This window comes from Cydia splendana, chromosome 2 (genome assembly GCF_910591565.1).
Source record: "Cydia splendana chromosome 2, ilCydSple1.2, whole genome shotgun sequence".
Classification (NCBI taxonomy): Eukaryota; Metazoa; Arthropoda; class Insecta; order Lepidoptera; family Tortricidae; genus Cydia; species Cydia splendana.
This window is the reverse complement of record NC_085961.1, coordinates 19,486,724-19,503,144: the sequence shown is the minus strand read 5'-3', so window position 1 is coordinate 19,503,144 and position 16,421 is coordinate 19,486,724. Positions and strand designations below refer to the sequence as shown.

At 34.1% G+C, this 16,421-nt stretch overlaps 1 protein-coding gene across 1 annotated transcript in view; it reads right to left on the bottom strand.

The window, feature by feature from the left end:
- The window catches only part of LOC134801184 (collagen alpha chain CG42342), a 283,499-nt gene that overhangs the window by 175,926 nt on the left and 91,152 nt on the right, over positions 1-16,421 (bottom strand). The window lies entirely within an intron of this gene.

Sequence of the window (16,421 nt, the reverse complement as noted above, 5' to 3'; positions counted from 1 at the left end):
ATCTACATTTGTCCTCAATAATTGTCCTTCTTAACGTGAGTTAACATTCCTGCTAAATCTCGAAAGCAGATAACACCTAAGAATTTAGTGCTGAGTAATTAAGTATGCAACTAGATTTATTTTATGAATCTTTAGTATTTCGTGAAGCGCCTTCCATCGAAACCAGTAAGCCATAGTAGCCACTATGTACTTCTGCGGGTTGAGGGTTTGTGAAAGCGCTGGAATGCTGTCGCGTCGTGGATCAGGGTTTAATGTCAATAAAGTTTTTACGCACTCCGACGGAGCCGCTCGTAAAATTATTTCATTTGTATACTATACAGTGGGGACACCAGGAGCCATATTGCGTAACATTGTGTATGTCACCGTTAAATTGTAAAAAGCGTTAGATTATAATCTAACTAGCGATATTGTAAACTGTCGAATTATTGTGTACCGTAACTTAGTGATTACAATTTAACGCTTTATTTTTCGGTAGGTTATAATCTATCGAAGTGAAACCGTCATATTGTGAACTCGCGTACGAAGGAACGCGCCTCGAGCGCTGATTGGTTGAACGTCGTGAGGCGCGCCGCCATATTTTAGTGTCAATAAATACATCAGTTGCCGAATGTAAACAAACAGTGTATTGGTTACTTTAAATTGATTTCGTGTTGGAAATTACTTAAAACGTTAGAATTAGTTACATGGACATTGTTTCTGTAGTAAAATTAATCTGTGACTTACCAAAGAACTGCAGTTCAAATGATAAACCAGTGTTTTTCACCGAACATAACCTAAGTTATATTTTTCGTGTTTTAATATTTATATGGCTGTGAACCTGTGTGATCTCATTTGATATCTTGTGAGATAATATTTACGATGTCGGATATTGAGCCTGTCCATCAACAAAACTCGGAAATACCAGTTATTGTTGATGAGGAAGAATTTACCACAGAGTTACAAAAGTATTACAGTGGGCATAATGAAAATAGTAAAAAATTAGAATGGACAAAACAAAAAATAAAAAGTGTAGTAAAATTGCTAGACGAGTATAATACAGCGAAATCTCAAGGACACCGGCCAACAAACAAGCATTACTATCATGCAAAAAAATACGATGTAATGAATATTGGTAACCAGAAAGTTTTAATAGTGAAAAGGAAGGATATCTCGGATCCTGTAGTACAAATAATTCCAACAGAAGATTATTACCAAAAAATACTCGAAGCACATATTGCTACTGGACACGGACGCCGAGACAAAATTGTACACGCCTTGAAAAATAAATATGTGGTGCCTATATTCGCGATTTCAATATTCCTGAATTTATGTAAAACATGCCTATCAAAGAAAAGCTTCCCAAAAAAAGGTATTGTCGTAAAGCCGTTGATTTCTGACGACTTCAATAGAAGAGGACAAATAGATCTTGTGGACTTTCAAACATCTCCAGATAATGAGTATAAATGGTTGTTACAATACCAGGACCATTTAACAAAATTTTGTTTTTTGCGACCATTAAAAAGTAAAGAGGCTAAAGAAGTGGCTATCGAGATTCTAAAGATTTTTTTGGAAGTTGGCTGCCCCCATATCCTCCAAAGTGACAATGGACGCGAGTTCACAGCATCTGTACTAAGAGAAATAGTCAGTTTGTGGCCTGCTTGTAAAATAGTTAATGGAAGGCCTAGATATCCGCAAAGTCAAGACAGTATAGAACGTTCAAATCAAGACGTAAAAAATATGATTCGTGCTTGGATGATAGATAACAAATCTACTAATTGGTCCATTGGGTGCTATTTCGTTCAATTCCAGAAAAATTCATCATACCATTCAACAATTGCTCGAACTCCGTATAAAGCCTTGTTTGGTGCGGATCCAAAACTCGGGCTCTCGTCCACCTACTTATCTAAAAATGTAATATCAAAATTAGAAACAGAAGAAGATATAGAAATTTTATTTGAAGAGATTAACAACAACAAAGAACAAAATTCAGAAAAAGATCAAGAGGAGGAAGAACAGGAAAAAGTAAATAGAATACATATTTTAGAAATAGACACTCAGAAGATTGAACAACAAGAGACAGTAACAAGGGGGCATGAAGTGACTATCTTAGAACAAATTAGCATTGGAAAAAATCCTGAACTACTTCCAGCTTTACATGAGAGTGTGCCTGTAGTTGCAGATGTTATTATTCATAAACCAGACAATGAACAGGAAAAAGTAGATAGAATACATATTTCAGAAATTGACACTCAGATGATTGAACAACAAGAAACAGCTACAATGGGACATGAAGTGATTATCTTAGAAGAAATTAGCATTGGAAAAAGTCCTGAAATACTTCCTGCTTTATATGAGAGTGTGCCTGTAGTTGCAGATGCTATTATTCATAAACCAGACAATAAACAGGAAAAAGTAAATAGAATACATATTTCAGAAATAGACACTCAGAAGATTGAACAACAAGAAACAGTAACAAGGGGGCATGAAGTGATTATCTTAAAACAAATTAGCATTGGAAAAAATCCTGAATTACTTCCTGCTTTACATGAGAGTGTTCCTGTAGTTGCAGATCATAAACCAGACAATGAGCAGGAAAATATATGTTTAGATGTAAATGAACAAAGTATTGTGCAAGAAAGAACACAATCGCATATACATTTAAAAAGAGCGGCAGATAAAATGCTAGCCACATCGTCTAAGAAATTTAAAGATATCAGTATTGGTTCGACTGTATTGGTTGAGGTTCCAAAAGTTGACAGGGGACCGTTGGACCGTAAAAATCTGATTGGAAGAGTTTTAAACAAGAAGAACGAGTTATATCAAGTTGGCACTGCGTTTGGCATAATCAAAGACTGGGTGCCTCGAAATGCTGTTCTTTTCTCTCCAAATGCTGAACTACTCAGTAAGATTCCAGAGGTCAGTATAAATTTTCTATAAAATATCACCTTTTTAGCAATGTATTTAATACTAGTTTTGGCCGCGACTTCGTCTACGTGGAATTAGTAATTTGAGTAGGTATCTGTTTTTTTTACTACTTTTTGTTGATTCCCCACACAATTTTCCTTATTTGAGAGACAAATATAATGCCTAGATAAAATGTAATGACAGTCAATTAATTTAAGCATATGCTTACATCAATTATCAGGCGATGCATCAATTATCTCACTTAAGGGATGCTTTTCGGGATAAATACTATCCCATATCCTTCCCCGGGACAACGTATCTATAAGTATACCAAATTTCAACTAAATAGTTTCAGCATGAAGAGGTAATAGACAGACAGACGGACACACTTTCGCTTTCATAATAAATAATAAATAAATAAATATTATAGGGACATTCTTACACAAATTGATTAAGTCCCACGGTAAGCTCAAGAAGGCTTGTGTTGTGGGTACTCAGACAACGATATATATAATATACAAATACTTAAATACATAGAAAACATCCATGACTCAGGAACAAATATCTGTGCTCATCACACAAATAAATGCCCTTACCGGGATTCGAACCCAAATAATATAATATAATATATAAGTAGATATAACGGCTCGGCTACCCTGCCCTTTAAATCTAATACATATTAACTTTTTTTTTCAGATCACATTACCGTTGAGAAGTATAGCGTCCTTGTCTTCGTCATTTGGCGGACAAGGCATTAAAAGATGCAACTGCCAAAAAATTAAAAATGGACAATGCATTTCCAATAAATGTAGTTGCAAGAAAGCCAAAGTTCTTTGTAACTCTAAGTGCCACAGCTCTTTGACGTGTAACAATAAGTGAACTATTTTATGGTGCATTTTTGTTTCGACTTTTTGTTATTATTATTTTTTATTTTGCTATGTGTTAGAGGGGAAATATTGCTGCGGTTCTGATTTTTTATTTTATAATTAGTTGAATTTCACGAGAAAAAAAGTTACGTTTATAATTCTACACCGTGTTTTTTTGATTTCCGTTAATTTCAGGGGTGCATTCCTGAGCTTAAATCAAGTAACGTAATCAAAGACACCGATATTCTAATTAACTCCATTTCGGAGATAATCAATAATTTATTTTTTTCCTATAAGGCCTCTACAAGCGTGTACACTTGCCTTAGGGCCGGTTTACATATTGATTAGTGTTTAGAATGAGTTCATGCATTTGCTACTAAACTTAAGTACAATCTCGGTCGATCGATGTTCGAAATGACATTAATATGTCACAGATTTCAATTGTTTGGTTGAGTTAAATCTAATGGCCGTGTTACAACAACGCTATATGCTACATTTAATTACTTTTTTAACTTAATTTTTTTTTTCACAAAAGCAAAAAAAAAATATTTTTTTTGAAAATTAACTATGCCATTTAGTTCTCTTAAACGTACTTAACCATACCCCGAAGCTAACGGAATTCAATAAAAACACGGTATATTGTATATTTTTTTTGTTTCACGAGAAAGTTGTTTCTGATTTTATTATTTTGTTAGTATTTTTTCTTACATAATCTCAGAATTATTGATTCTCTACTTAATAATAAATACATACTTGATCTCACAATATTTGAAGCGTATTTGATTTATTTCACTGACACCTGTGTTTGATTCTTAACTCTATGGACATAGAACGGCCTACCGTAAGACCGCCAATCAGCGCGCGAGGTGCGTTTCGCCGTGTGTCAGTTCACAATCTTACGGTTTCTCGTCGATAGATTATAATCTACCTAAAAACAATCCGTAAAATTGTAATCACTAAGTTACGGTACACAATATTTCGACAGTTTATAATATCACTAGTTATATTATAATCTAACGATTTTTGCAATTTTACGGTGACATGTATACATACAAAATAAAGACATAACTAATAATCAAATTACCTAAAAAAATCATCATGATTATTTACATTTTATTGGAGATGGGTCATATCATGGGTCTACTCAAGCCCATCGCAATCACTTTGGACATGATGCTATGGCCAAAGATGAATACAATGATGACATATATGTAAGGGCGTGTTAGAATCTTTTTCTAAAAACCCGTAGGTATAAGATACAAAGTAGGTAGGTGAGTTTTCTCCCAGTACGTTTCAACCTTTCTGCCGTCACTGCATGACATACGGCTCATAACGCATAAACGCTCATATCACACAAACGCTGATTTATCGCCCTCCGACCCATCTTCTCTGAAACGACTGACGCCAAATCATTTTTCAAAGAGTTGTAGGTGATTTTTATTTCATATTGGTCAAATTTTATATCTCATCAAATACCCGTTTTAAAAATATAGTCAATTAAATATGTAATAAATTTACATATTCTTCCACGCGGGAATAAGCGTATTATTCTAATAAATAATTAAGTATAGGTACCACAAATAAACATCTTCAAGACAACCGTAAATACCTAAATAGATATGGAGGTTGGAGGTAGTTATAATGCATTGAATAAATAAGTTTCCTCCAATAACTTAAATGTTTATATACTCTGTATCTTTAGGTATTTAAATAAAAGTAAACAAACAATTTGTACATTTTCGGGTAGTTATAACATTTATTGGATAACCAACCAAATACAAAACCGCCTGGATCAGTCACTGAAGGACCTGACTTTAATCTACATTATTTGATCATGTAATGTTTTCATCTACACTCAACTGGCTTAAGGAGCCATTTGAGGGTAGATTTTGTTTACTTTTATCGAACGAGCGAGTGAAGCGAAGTTCTTACATTCGACTTGAAACATTCGGCTGGCTAGGGGATCAGTGGATAGTTTGATGCACAATAAGTTAAGTAAATTTGTTCTAATTTAAATGAAATTGGGTAAACGTGTAGTTGAGGGCATTCTATTTTAGTCATTAAATTATGAGCAAGCTCGATCACGGGGTTATGGAGCTAGAAGAGCCTAGAAGGCCCAAAAGCTATTTGTGAGGGGTCTTGCTATTCTGGTCAACTCCTTTGCAAGAAAGTATGAGTGGCCATAGTGTAGATACATTGGTAGGTAGGGTAGGTGGACTCGTCAATTGTGGTGGGTACGCGAGAAAATAGCAATCAGAAATCTTGAATTTTCACAGTATTTATTCAATCGTGTCGAAATTTAAGTAGATTTCTATGAATTTACACTATACAATCGTTTTTGGTGAACTGCGAGTTCTCAGGTCGGGGCGAACTACTAGTTTAAATACCTAAAGATACAGACTATACATTACATATATGTGTCGCAAGTACTAATTTATAAAAAAAGATCGAAACGAAATACCTGTTTCGGGTTTTAATGACAACACAACACATCAACTTCGGAGGGCGGCAGACGTTTATTAAAGAAGCAGTAAATATCCAATTATTCTTGATGGACTGTAATTTAATAAAAACCTCACCGAAACAGCTTAATGAAATCGCATTAATTATGAATTAATCTGCTAAAGGGCCAAAAGATAATGGAATCGGGGACAAAGCCGTAAAAAGTTGATTTAACTTATCAAAGAGTTTGTTTTTTAAAGTATAAAGTTTTTATAGTAAGCGGTCAAGTATTCACGAGTGAGTTAGAATAGGATAATATTTTTTTACATTTATTTAAATTCCTAGACTTTGATAAACCAACTTGTCATAAAATAATTGAAGGTCCCAAGTCGTTTAAGATAATAATAATGCATTAAATGAAAATTACGATGTCCTACCAAAATAGATAATGGTGTAGGTACACTTTGTATAATGATAACAACACAAAAATGTCGGAATTGTCGAAGCTCAAGTCTGCGTGACCAAGGCGTAAAAGATTATTTCCTGCCCTTAAATTACAACCAGAGATTACTCTTGTAATTATGTTGTTTTTTATCAAAACATGTTCGAACACTTACGAGTATGTGTAAGCGTAAGCAATTGAGGTGCTCATGTTTTTATTGAGTCCGCAGCGTAAAGGGGCCCACAGATTACCAGTTCGCCAGACGATATCAGCCTGTCAGTTGTTCGGAGCTGTCAAAGACAGGCCGATATCATCCGGCGGACTGGTAATCAGTGGGCCCCTTAAGTAAAAAAGTGTATTTATTTTAAACTAAACAGCTAGCTTATTTTTAAGGCTGCTACGACCTTTTTTATCGACTTTGCTCTAACATTGTTATGACATTGTGTTTAGGTAATTAAAATATTTATATTACAAAATTAAATTGTTTTTAGCTCAGTTTTTATGCTTCAGAAAACTAGCAGACTCCTGCGGGTATCGAGAGATTTACTAAAAGCTCAAAGCTACCGGCCGGCTATCTAGGGCAGGGCAGGAATCGTTTGCGGCTGCATCCGGCGCGCTATCCTGATCAAAGCCTGAACCGACCGGAAACATGTCGCGTGGTGCAAAGCGTCAGTCCAAAGCGGAATTTTTGTTATCTTGCATTGGGTATCTGAATGTTTTTTGTTCGTTTCAGAATACCAAATAGGTGTATGTGAACTGGAACGTGACGATGTGAACGTAATGTTAAAACAATAAATATTTCACTGTACGTCCTCAGACATAGATCGTAATATTACGGTTTTGAATATTCCCTATACAACCGTAATTGATTTTGTATGTAATTAATTCTTTTTCGTGCGTTTGTTTTGCCCCTTTCGCCTGCTCATTGCCAAGAATAACTATACCCAAACTAAACCCTTCATTTAAATTTATATATATATATATAAATTTTAAATATATATAAACCCTTCATTTAAAATTTATATATATATATATATATATATATAAATTTTAAATGAAGGGTTTATATATATTATACATATATTGACTTGCATGCACCGTTATGTAGCAGTATTTCATTAAATATCTACTTACTACCTACCTTCAATGTGATTTGCGGATATTCTTTAATGAAACGAAACTAAAATATTTGATTACCTACTAAAATAGCCAAAATTCAAATCATAATGTTCGATGGCTTCAATGCAACAAATTATTTGTGTTACAGTTCAAAAGGTTCACGGTACGCACTTTTTTCCGCTTAAAGTTTGTCGCGTGCATCGGTCACCACAAAGGTGATAGTCTGACAGCGGTAGCATAACTTGCAGTTATCGTGCCAGCGCGTAATTGCCGCTGCCTTATCCAGCACCTTGAAAAAAGTTACATCCACCTTGAATTAGCCAAACGTGATTCTTGCACTGATTAGCGTGAAGTTTTGCTAACATGTGAAACTACATGAAAACACGAAAGATGATACATTTTTGAAGCCTTAATACGGAAATGTGAAAACCACGCCATAGTATAAAGCCAAGCATGAAATGGCTAATAGGTTGACTTCTGGACGATGCAGTGCAGTATTCTTTATTGTTCTGTAAAGTTTTGGGATTTAATAATGTATCTCAATACGAATAACGATCTTAAATTTCGATTTGTAAGCAGGGAAACGTGTGAATGAATCCATTTTCGCCTCTATGGCTCTATGATGTGACAAACTAGACTGTTTTATATTAAACGGCTTTCCCCATTACTAACACCTACTCAATAAACCATATCTTGTGGTGTCATTAACGCTCAGCTTGAAATAATTTAGAAAAATAAAATGCGTGAGAAAGAGGTTATAAAAATTGGAGTAGTTTTTTAACGGTTAGCCATAAATGTCAGTATCGGTTAACCAGCCAGTTAACAAGTTTAATGACACTTCGAATGCACAGTTTTATTGGTTAATATAGTTGTGATTTTCAAGTACCTAAGTATATGTTTTTTACAAATAACTTTCACTTTAATTACTCATAACAATATTTTAGCGACTAATTGTTATTTTTCTGTAATCAGAAAATAATACGCAGAGCATTTATTTACTTTTGACAGTGACGCAGTGACACTTCAGTTTATAATTTAAATAATAATTATTATATACTTATCGTAGATATCATTTTTTATATAAACATAATTAATTCCACATTTCGATTTATTATCATGAAATCCGTCCTGACATTTTGAATGATGTTCTCAAAGTCATTCTGTATAATATTACTTTACTAAAAAAATGTTTAATTGGAAACATTGTCTTAAGACTTAGAAATTTCTTATTTTGCTACGATACTTTTCTTTCCTTTCTAACCGATTCTTCCCGGGTTTCAGTTTCTGCCAATATAGCAATTACTCAGTAACGTGATACGTCTCTGCCCCGTCCAATAACAAAGACTAGTGGGCATAATCAGTAATTTGTACGATCGGGTATCTTGGCTAATGGCGGTCAGGTTGGCGAGGGTGTGAGGTATCAAGTTTTCTAGCAAATTAATATTATTATTGTTGAGTCGGTAGGATCATTGACATAATTATGACTGCCAACCAAAAATGATAATGTGTACATTCAACCCATTCTTTGCATTCTTGGAACAAAATGTCTTTTGCTTTATAACCAATCAAATAAGTAGTAAAAAATAAATAAATTATAATCAATATTTTGGGACAATCTTACACAAATTGACCTTTTAAGTTCAATTAGGCTTGTGTTGTCGGTACTAAAATATAACACTGAACTAATATAGATACTTCCCTTCATTTTTACATTTTAACTAGGCATACACATTTAACACCAAGTTATTATTCGTCAATGTTCGGTACCGTTGCCTCGACTTCACCGAGCTATTAGAAACTGATTGTTGAAGTTTAGATAGTTATATTTGCACATGTATATGGTCCAACAAAGAATACTTATAATGTTTGTAAAAAATAAAAGCAAATAAGAATTATATCGAGTTTAAAAAAAAATCCCGTTGCCGAGAAATTACTAAGCTTACAGTGCTCACTCCATACATATACAGGGTGATTCATGAGACGTGAGCAGGACTAATCCTGCACACTCAGTAACTGATAATTGATCGATCACCGTCGTATTTAGGTGAAACAGCCAGACTTTTTCCAATTTTTTTACTTTTTGGTGAGGGCAAATTTAATCCTCTACAATCATGGTCACCCTACAAGACCTAATTAATAAGCATAAAACCTCTTTAATTTTTGATTACGATGAAAATAAACTGTCAAACTTGAGTGAGATACGAGTTTTCAAAAGTAACCAGACCGCGGTGACAGTGGTGACATTCAATTTGACACAGAATATCGGTAGTTTAGTATTCTAATTTTAGGGTGACCACGCATGTCGTAAATAAATTAATAACTTTTTTTTTCAACACGACTAGAAAATTAACGTTAACCTCACTAATACTGATACGAAAGTGTTGCTTATAATTTACGAAATGCGCAGTATTAGTCCTGCTCACGTCTCCTGAATCACCCTGTATACCTAATAATAAGTTTTAAGCGAGCTTTGCGAAAACTTATTTATAACATTTAAGTGTAGTAAGTATTACATTTTAAGCAAGTTTAATACTTATTAGCTCACAATACCAATACAATATATATCGTCGCTGTGCCTACAAAAGTCGCTATGTGATTTTTGTCGATTTTTGGGTTTTGATGCCATTTTGAACCTTATTTCCATACGCATATGCTCCAAAAACAGCGTTGAGCTTATTCCAATATTTAAGGATTTAACAAATGTAGGTATGTGATGCCCATACAATGAATGCTCTTCCTATAATCGCTAACTGGAATAAATCACATAACTACATTAGCTTATTTGAACAGCAATTACAGACGTGCGCTCGCTATGTCATTCTTGACACATAGCGATATTTTCTACAAGTTTATTGAAAAATGATTAGATGCGCTTGCGCCCGATATGTAGTTTCTCGCACATAGCGATAATTTTTGTACTGGTTGGAGTCGAGGCTATGTTTCCAGGCCGTGCGTTTTACGACACATGGCGGAATTTTCTTATAACAATCCAGTATCCAGTCTACCGTAATTACGTTATAGGTAAGTACTTTTACTTACCCTCAAGTTGTATACTAAACACGTTAACATGTTCATTTTAAAGTGTATCATGATTGATTTGGCACTAAAAAGTCATCAAGCAAAATAAATTACGTGTATGTACAAATAATTGAGTTTTGTGAGTTTTCGTTACAAGTTGTTGGCAGTTTTAAAGGTAATAAGTGAATGGAAAATTACATAAAAGATAGAAATATGTATTGCCTATTGTATATTTCATGATTTAAGTACTGCGGAATGGAGTATCGAGACAAACCATTCTGATTTAACGATGCTTTTGGATCAAAATATTATGTAATTGTGATTTATATCTAATAAAAAAAAATTATAAAGTTAGCGCAATGTACTTTATAACATGAACATGTAGTGCGTTTATGTATTACTTAAAGACATTTTTTTTATATTCTATTATAGGATATTCTTACACAGATTGACTAAGTCCAACAGTAAGCTCAAGAAGGCTTGTGTTGTGGGTACTCAGACAACGATATATATAATATATAAATACTTAAATACATAGAAAACAACCATGACCAAGCCATGACTCAGGAACAAAATATCTGTGTCATCACACACAAATAAATGCCCTTACTGGGATTCGAACCCAGGTCCATCGGCTTCACAGGCAAGGTCGCTATCTTAAAGACAATTGTTTATTTTCAACTCGGCTAAAACTCAGTTAGGCAATATCGTGTCGTTTTTAATATTGTAAATTTATAGATAATAAATGAAAAAAAAGTAGTAAACATCAGACCAATACATTATTATATTATTCATGTCTTTACAAATGAAAATTATAAATAACGAGGACCAGATAATAAATAGTACCAGAATATATGTAGAAGAGTCGTTTGAATCCTTTATTCGTATGCTGTTGGGAGAAAGAAGTTTAAAGAAATATTAGAAGACAACAAAATTTCAATTTACAAGCAAGGAAATATTAATATGTAGTAATATCTAGTTATAATAAAAAAAAAATACGTAAACTATTCATTCATGATAAAATTTCCATTATATCGTCTTAAATATTTTTTTTTCTGTTTTATTGAACACCCACATCATTTTATTAAATAACCATGTGACGATAAAGCACACAAATTGTATAAGGTCCTTAATAATTAAATCTAGCCATGTACGGGTTAAGACACTTACAGGTTTTTACGACTCAAACAAAAATCGCTATGTAACATATTTTTGAAAAAAAATTTTTTTCACGCTATTGAAACTAAACTATCATTTCAGATAATTCCGTAATATATGTAAAAGTGCAAATACTATTGTCATAAAAATATTGATTTGTATATGTTCAATAATTATCGAAATAAACAGTTTTTTGTGTCTCCTGTAAAGTAGGTTAAAAACACATGGCGACTTTTGTAGGCACAGCGACGTTATGAATATTGAATACTCTAAGAACAAATTACCTAATTAAATTAATTTCTATGAATACATTTTAATTTGTGTTATTTCAAGTAGACACTACTACTTAATTCACACTGGAAGCCTTGGTAATTTTTTTCTTCGTATATGACATTTATTTCGATTTATAGCTTTTATGAATAGTACTTTAAAGCCATACTGTATGAAGTGAGCACCGTAAACTTACTTATTTTATTTCTCTATGCCGATGCCCACTTTATATTTTTGAGGTGAAGGTATCTGCAGAAACGAAAATAAGCCAACATGTTTACTTTTCGATAGGATTTAATTAATAGCCCTTTTAAATCGCAGGCCAGGGTCGGGTTTCACAAAGGGATTTTTGCTGAATTTTTAATGTATCCTGAACGGCGGGGATCAGAGAGTCAGAGCCTTAGGTCTGTGCCAGACTCTTACTGTGGGAATTTGGAAGCTTTGGAGTTTAAATATTCGACAATACCTATACCTACCGAAAGTTTATTTAGAAAATTCATTATAGACATATAAAAGTTAAGTTATTTTTGGCTTAATAGTAGGCACAATTCTTTTCAGAGGAAAGTTGATACTTTTAGTCTATTATAACAAGGTATTAAGTTAAGAAGTACCTAAGCTTTCAGAGTCTTGTTTATTTTTGCGAGAATAAGTACCTATAGTATAAAGGAGTATGTATATACATATATTTAAAGTATCGTCTTCCGAGTAGTTTAGGAGCTATGTGCGCACGGGCAAGCAAACAATTGGCGGAGTGCACATGCCGCTAATTGAATTGACGCACAAATATTTGACCGCATCTACGGTTCAGGCAATTTCATACACTATTTCCATGAAAGTTGTTATAATATGTTGACGCATAGAAGCGGGAAGTGTTTTTAGTTTTTTTCTCATATTTTAAATGATTAAATTAATAGCTTTATGGACTCTCGAGTTTTGGAAGCAACTCGAACTCAAACATTCATGTCGGAAATAGGCCACAGCGGCACTTTTTACACGTCAAGATAGATTTTACATAAAAGTAATAAAAATTAATCATCAGCATAAGATACAACAAACAGCACGTAACGAGTTGACGCGTATCTCAGTCATCGTCATCACTTCTCTTAACTTTTCTTCGGGAAAGTGGCGACCTGATCAACAATGCCAACGTAAGCAAAGACTTTTAAGCGATCATGTCATATTCAAACGGCTGGGCTGTATATCAAAAAATAATTACATTTACAGATTAAAACACAAGGTACGTCTTGTAGTACTGTAATAAATAGCTAACAAATGTATGCCACTATTCCTTGACAACTTAACCCAGGTTTGTAGTCGAGCACAGTTATTTGCATGTTTGTTGGTCGAGTGGCTTAAACAGGCACTCGCGCAAGTTACAAGCATGTTACTCGCCTGGCTGTACTTAATCATTGTAAGGGGCAATTTGCGAGCTCAGCATTGGCAGTTGCCAGCAGGATTAATACAGTATTGGTGCTGACATGAATGTATCGTCCAATGAAAACATGGATCTAGATGTTGTTCAGCATAAATCTTAGTTTGCAACGATTTACGCGAAAAGCCAATAATGCCTTATATATTTAGGTTTTTACCTTAACATGTTATTTAGTTTGGATATTTATAACTATATAATACCTACATAAAAGAGTGTGCTCGAACTTTTCCTCCATGCAATCTTACCTGAAAGAAGATAACAAATAATTAGAACGCGATATAAATATACATAATCATTTTCAGGAAATCTTAATTTGTATTCCTTCGTCATTAAAGAGGAATGAATGCATAACTGATGATAGATACGTAACCCATAGAACCACAGTAGGCTGGATGAAGTGGGGCATGAGTTGACCGGTGTAATGTGTGTAATAATGATATGAAATTTCTTCACAAGATGAAAGCAAAGGAGAAATCATACGACATAAAGCCCCTTTTACTATTTCCTCGTGATGTATACAGAAGTTAACTACTTCCTCAGGCAAGGAAGTCTGATTTCTAACGGTAATTACTGTTTATGACTGCGGGTGACGTAGAATACATACATACACGAACATTGAATAATCGTCTCTCATTCAACGTTTCATTTATCAAACTTTCAATGGAAACATTAACTAGCAAATGCTTACCCACAGCTAAGAAACCACCACAACGCCGCCCATTCCGTCAATATTCTTAGGGCATCCTTAATCAAGCCGTCATCTCAAACTTGTATTCCGGCTGTGCATTCTCTTTGCTGTCGCGAGTGTAGCCGAATCTCGTTATCGGGCAACTATTGTAACGTGAACTCAAAATCCGTAACTGTGTTTCGTAAACGGAGAGCTCTCGTATAGTGGTTTACCTAAGTATTCGAGCTGTCTATGCTCGGTAAGTAATTGGAATGAGACCTCTGTAAGCCATTAGGTAATTAAGTAAAGTGCGTAATGCACGCGCCCCGTGACGTGTAACGACGGCTCAATTAAGGTTGGACAAGGGGATGGTGCCCCTTGCGGTGTACTGTTTAACTTTAGTGGTGATTCATTATTAAAATAGAAAAAGATAATAATGTAAAGAACATAAACCGTAAACAAAAGGAAACAGTCCTAACATAACGAAAAAATATAACAGACGGACAAACATGCACCGAGCTGAACCGATAAGTAAATATTATGGAACACACAAAGTAAGTTTATGAACTTATTCTGTTAGTTCTAAAATTTCTAAAATGTCTAATTCCAATAAAAAGCTTACGCACTTGTGTTAACCATCTGGCATAAAAACTATGACGCTTAAAAATCAAGTAACGATTGTTGGTAAGTTTGTAATTTAATGTGAGCAACTTTTGCTCTCATCCCAGATTCTTATAACCTTATTCTGTTAGTTCTAAGATTTCTAAAATGTCTAATTCCAATAGAAAGCTTACGCACTTGTGTAAACCATCTGGCATAAAAACTATGACACTTAAAAATCAACGATTGTTTGTCAGTTTGTAATTTAATGTGAGCAACTTTTGCTCTCATCCCAGTTTCATCGAATACATCGTACCAGTTCAATGTGCTCATATTTCCCATTCAAATGGTTAATTCCATTAACCAAGCTTTTTTCATCCAAAAATAAACAGCAAATTTGAACATCCATCAATTGTAATTAACCCATCACTAAAGCAGCATCCATTTAATTTTAAAAATCCGATTGATCATATCTGGCAGGCGGCAGCCCTCGTGATGTATGCGGCGGCGCGCAAAACATGAAAGCTGAGGCTAGCTGTAACAGAATTGCCACAGGACTATAAACCGAACAGAGCCGCAGCTCAGTTTAATGCCTATTTTTTGTTACTTGGTTAGCCGGTTACACACTTGTTCCACTGATTGAAACCGTGATGTGAGATTACTAGGCTATACGTTAGGCTTTTAAGAAGTGCCTCTGGTTTTTCAAACATAAAAGTTGGTATATAGCATATGATTGTATTTAACGATAGAACCATTTCAGTTTTTAATCCATTTAGACGAAGCGCATTTTATGATTTTATTTTATAGATGAGCAGTAATGAAAAATATATAAATAATTTATAAATAACTTTGACGCTAGTTCTGTTCGGTTTTCTTGTGAAAACTTTGTTATTTTATTTATTTTATCTAATTCTGCTGGTGTATGTAAACGATTACAGTAAATAAACAGAAATGGAACAACAAAAACTGGTGCAATTCGCCTTTAGTGCACCTACGCATGCATGAAGCCGTCACTCTTTCCCGTTTCTTTACTCCTGCGATAAGGTGCAACGTATAACATACGAGTAGGGTTGTCAGGAATGCCCTGGCACTAGTAGCTTACCGTTCGAGTGACGGTCGTGAAATTGTTGTAATTATATTGACTACCGGCGGCTTAATTATACTCGCATGAGGACGATTGGTCTAATCTGACGTTGAGATTTAAAAAAAAGTAGATGCAATGGCTTTTAGTTTTCATTTTTTTACTATTATAGTGAAAGCCAAACCTTACAAAATACTCCTACATTTATTTTGTTTAAGCCCTCGTGCATATTTTTTCTTCGGAACCTAAAGAAATAGAAAAAAACATCGTTTACCTCATTCATCATCAATAAACTTCTTTAATAACGTTATATTGAAAATTGTTATCGTCCATTAGTATCTGTCGTTAAATGTCGATTAAGCTTCCTTTCACTGACTCCTACAGCAGCGGCTTAACACTGTTTACATAATATTTACTTATTACAAAGCCATTACCGATGTTGA